This window comes from Lathyrus oleraceus, chromosome 6 (genome assembly GCF_024323335.1).
Source record: "Lathyrus oleraceus cultivar Zhongwan6 chromosome 6, CAAS_Psat_ZW6_1.0, whole genome shotgun sequence".
Taxonomy (NCBI): Eukaryota; Viridiplantae; Streptophyta; class Magnoliopsida; order Fabales; family Fabaceae; genus Lathyrus; species Lathyrus oleraceus.
In genome coordinates, this window is record NC_066584.1 from 194,316,520 (window position 1) to 194,321,812 (window position 5,293).

Sequence of the window (5,293 nt, forward strand, 5' to 3'; positions counted from 1 at the left end):
CCTTTCAAAACTTTCAGTTGTGGTTCCACGAGCTTGTAACTGTAAATGCCTATTCTTTCAGAAGTCATGCTTTGTCTCGAGTACTTAGTCAACAAACTTGGCTCTTGGATTCCTGGAAAAATGCATATGCAAAATTTTTATCATGATGTAATGATAACGTATGATGGGATGATATGTATCACATAGATTTAGAGCTCTGATACATTCTAGACAATCTGTACATGTTGTTTGTTATAAGTTCAAAGGTTCGACGCAATATGAGAACCAAGGTATGTAGAGTATATGGTTTCCTCTAAGAAAATCCTATATCCCCCTCACATGTGTGGACTATGCTCCAAAGGTGGTCCCTAAGAGGTCTCCCAGAGTCATCGACTCAAAATGAAAATACCCTGCCAAAGCGAATTCTCGAAGGACAAAAGTACTTCCAAGTGAATCTAGTTTAGGTGTGGCTCTCATGACAACCCAACATACAAAACGCAAGTGTACACGACTATCCATGAATCTATCATGTGGGTATACTAAGCTCGGGTATAGAGCTTCACTCATGTAACATCAACCCCAACCCAACAACAACATATACATATATCCAGCATGATAGAGTATGCAAAAATGTAAGACATTAAAATAAATGTTGAATAATATAAAGTGAGTAGAGCATAAAGATAAACACCTAAAACAAGCAAAAACAACCAAAGCTAGGCTCAAATCCTTTTAGAGACTAGGAAATACTCAAACTAGCAGAGTATCCCCAAAAGAGTCGCCAGCTGAATCTAGTGGAAATATACCCAAATGCATCACACGCTCGAACGTATAACAAAGTCGCCATTGAACTTTATTTATTCCCGAAGGAAAGGGAAAACACCGATAAAACCCGGGGGAAAGAGATAATTGGGTAAGGAAGTCGGTTATGCAAGGGGAAGGTATTAGCACCTCTAACATCCATTGTACTCAACGAGAATCGTTTTGATTGTTCTTGCTCGAATGGGTGTTATATCTAAGGTTTACTCGCGAAATAATGAAGGGAAAAGAATAGATAAATTGCTCGGTGAGGATTAGGGCCCTCATGCCTACGTATCCTTATAGTGCAATAAGGAATTCAGAGCTTCTTAGTTCATAGAACTAGTGGTGGGAGGTGAAAAGAGTTGTGATCAAGGTATGGTCTAAACCAAAGGATTGTATGATTTGAACTCCAAAAAGGGAAGAAATATGAACCCAGGAGTAAAACTGGTATGAACCAACAAGTGAGGGGCCTAAGGCATGGTATCATTGTATTGGAATAACCGAAATAAAGATAATTAAATGTTTGGCAGTAAGCCAACCAACTCTTGGTTCACAAGAAGACACGAGGTGGAGCTCAAAGAGATAGTGTATTTGGCTCAAATAAATAGTATATCACATGAAGTGAATGAAGGTAGAATATTATAAGTGCGTCATGGAGATGAAAGGAATGGTAGAGAAAAGTAACCCAAAGTCAAAGAATGAAAGGGTTTGGTAAAAGTGACTTAAAAGGTATAGTTCATAACCAAAGGTAAGGGTATATTGGAATCGATAAGAGAAATAGCATTTGTAAACACAGAGTAAAGGTAGCACAAACCACAAGTGAGCGTCCTAAGGCATGGTATCACTGTACGGTTGGGTCTAAAACAAGGAATTAAATGTTTGGTAATACGCTAAACAACTCTTGGTACAAAGGTGGACAATTTTCCTAAAAGGGTATATATGGAATTCCAAGGAAGACTGTGTTTGGTTTCAAAGAAGGAAGTATGTCATTGGGGTGAATGATTATGATTGAAGGTAGACCATAGATCATGAAAGATATGGATGGTGCCCAGAGGCAGAAGAAGGAATAATTAGGATTGTGCTCTCCAAGGATTTGCATCCCCGTGCCTACGTATTCTCATCGTGCAATACGAAAGTTGGAGCATTCGTAGTTCGTGGAACCACGAAAATAAAGGAGAGAGATTGAAAGTGATGAAAAGTATAATTTGTACCAACATAATGGTAGTATGGGAAACCATAAAGGAAAACTGACTTTGAACCAAAAGAGTAAACAGGAAAACCAACAAGTGAGGGGCCTAAGGAATGGTATCACTATAGTGGAATGGCTGGAAACAAATAGATTTAAATGTCTGGCAATAAGCCAAACAAATCTTAGTTCACAAGACGGACTCTGATTAAATCGTCCTAAAAGGATAAGTATGGGGCCTAAAGGAAAGTGTTGATTGGTACGAGGAACAATATATCACTTTAAGAAACAAACAATTTGAAACCAAAGAATGGTATATTGGATCCATGAAGGAATAAACTCTGAACCGAAGAGTAAAGGTAAACAAACAAGTGAGGGGCCTAAGGCATGGTATCACTATACCGGAATAACCAAAAACAAAGGATATAAGTGTTTGGTTTCATAGCACAAACAACTTTTGGTTCACAAGGTGGACTCCAATTAAATCGTCCTAAAAGGATAAGTATGGAATCCAAAGGAAAGTGTTGATTGGTACAAGGAACATTATATCACTGTAGGGCATAAACAAATTGAAATCAAAGAAGAATGGTATATTGAACCCATGAAGGAATAAACTCTGGCCGAAGAGTAAACAGGCAAACCAACAAGTGAAGGGCCTAAGGCATGGTATCACTGTATTGGAATGACCAAAAACAAAGGAATTAAGTGTTTGACAATAAGCCAAATAACTCTTGGTTCATAAGGTTGACTCCAATTAAATCGTCCTAAAGTGATATGAACGGAATCTAAGGAAAAATGATATTAGATCTCAAAAAGATGGTATTAATTGATGAAGAAATAATAAATAAGGTAGGATTAATAAATAGGGTAGCTCGCAGAGAATCTGAATCCTCGTGGCTACGTATTCTCACCATGTAATGAGAAAGTCAGAGCTTTCGGAGTTCATCCTACTAGGTATGACAACAAGAGATTGAGGCAAGAGATATAATATATGATAATGAAAGATGAAGAAGACTTGTCATTCATTGGATATGAACCACACTAAAGTCTATGAGTAAAGGTGAAAACAATGAGCAACTGGGTCATTCGTCCCGCATCCAAAAATATTCAAAATGAGTTAATGGAATTCTCTACTCTCATTCATTCTTTACTACTTAAGGCTCGTGGCATGTTATCCTCATCATAACTTTCAAGTTGCTGGAGAAGAATCTTTGTTGCTCCTTATGATGATGAAGATCTTATCAATCATTCGATTCAAATTGCACTAAAGTCTATGAGCAAGGGCGAATACCTTGAGCAACTTATAATTGAAATTCTACCTAATTAGAGTTCTAAAACATCTCATAAAATTCTAATCATGAAATTCTAAAATTTCTAATTCTACAACTCCAATTAAGTCTAAATTCCTAAAATTTTCTAATTAAGAAGAAATTCTAATCAAGTTTTAAACCTAATTAATTCCTAAAACCTATTAATTTCTAAAACCTATTAAATTCTAAAATCTATTTAAATTCTAATTAACCCACTACTAAAATCTAATTAATATGTAATCAAGGAAAAGAAACTATGCAAGAAAAAGACTAGAAATGGGCCTTTTTTGGAAAGGGGTTTGCAGGCCCGTGGGAAAAGGGTGCCAGAAAAAAAAACATTTGGGCCTTAGGCCCAACATAATCCAGCTCCAAAAAGAAATTTATTTCAAGGCAATGAGGGGGTTGTAAGCCCACTCGGGGGTGAAGGAATGGACAAATCGTTTGGACCCTAGGCCCAAACAACCAAGGGTTGAAAAACTACTCATACGCAAGCTGAAGAAGCGAGCCTTCATTCTCACTCGGCACAAGCTGAAACAGAAAAAAAAAACTCATTTGAAGAAAAGCCAAAACGTGAATGCAAAGCGCCCCGCTTCGACATCCCTTCATCCTCGCCGTTCGCGATCGTGCCTGTTCGAGAAGACTGTTCGCGTCCATGCCGGTTCGAGAAACGAATCGAATTCAACCATGTGTTTGTGTTCTAGATCCGAAGGTTCATCGTTTTACAGGTTCATGACATTCATCCACCACGTGGTTTACTCCATTCAACTCCTAACACTCGACGATTCAACTCACGTGCTATCATTCGCGCACATAATGAAGAAGCAACTAAATATTGTCGCAGGCGAATCGAAAACTTACCGGATTCGAAGCTTCAATCACAAACAGGTACGAACCAAATCCGAAATCGCTTCCCTTCTTCTTCTTCTGTGAGTTATTGAGCTGATATGGATTCGTCATGAAATCCTGAAATTTGGTATTCCAATTGAAGGTGTGGATTGAGAGTGTAGCACGATTTGAGATGCTCTCGATGGATGAATGAATGAATGAGCATAGAATTCTCTGTGATGTGATGAATTGTAGTGTGAACCGTGTGTTTCTTCTCAAAAACGAATTCTGAAAAACTCTCCCTGATATGCGGTGTGAAGATGAATATATAGTAGCACATTTCAGTTTTCAAATTCTTCTGAAATGCAAGTGAAGCTTTTCTGTAATTCACAATTAGTTAGAGATTAGAAAGTTTGTTAGAAATTGAAACCTAAATGAAATGGTAATTGAAATTCAGATTGCACTGAGTATTAGAATATTCCTGCTATATCAGTATTTTGGCAAAAGTTCTGTCATATCAGGAAATCCTGCCTTTATATAAAGGAAAATTAATTGGCTTTGTTGTTTTTAAAAGAAAACTGACTTGTATAGAATTAATTATGCAGATTATGCATTTTCATGAAGGAGTTTCAAGTGGAAATACTGTGAATCAAAGGCAATGCAAATGCTGCTTGGGTCATTGAAGTGTGGGATCGAATTTTAAGGTTTTTAGGAACTTAGGTTATATGTTGGTTCATACCTTGCTTTTGGAATTGTAATGCATTGCCATGGAATTGTATATACTTGAATGGAATTGAAATGGATTTGTAAATGGAAAGTTTGAAAATTTATGGAATTGTATTGAAGATTATAATTGTAACTTTGAGATTGGAATTCGTTTGACATTGTATTTTGAATGTAAAATTGAGATTTTGGTTGAATGTATATGGAATTTTGGTTGAACGGATGGACATGGTGTAATATGGGAATTGTCTTATTTGAAATGGTTATGTAAAGTTTGGATTTGCAAAGTGAAGATGGCTTGAATCATGAAATGTATCATATGATACTTTTTCTTGATTTCTATGTTTGCAAGATAAATAACATGCTAGGATGATGAAGATGTAATGAATCTTAGGGATGCAAAAATGTAATGGTTGACTTTGGTCAACGGGTGGACAAAAAGTCAACAGTTGACTAAAGTCAACTTTTG

At 36.8% G+C, this 5,293-nt stretch overlaps 1 long non-coding RNA gene across 1 annotated transcript; it reads left to right on the forward strand.

Moving 5' to 3' along the window:
• The first annotated feature begins 3,703 nt into the window (after window positions 1-3,703).
• Window positions 3,704-5,043, forward strand: LOC127097309 (uncharacterized). The gene is made up of 2 exons (XR_007792983.1): window positions 3,704-4,161; window positions 4,707-5,043. It is a non-coding gene; the product is annotated as an uncharacterized LOC127097309 (long non-coding RNA).
• The last annotated feature ends 250 nt before the right edge of the window (window positions 5,044-5,293 follow it).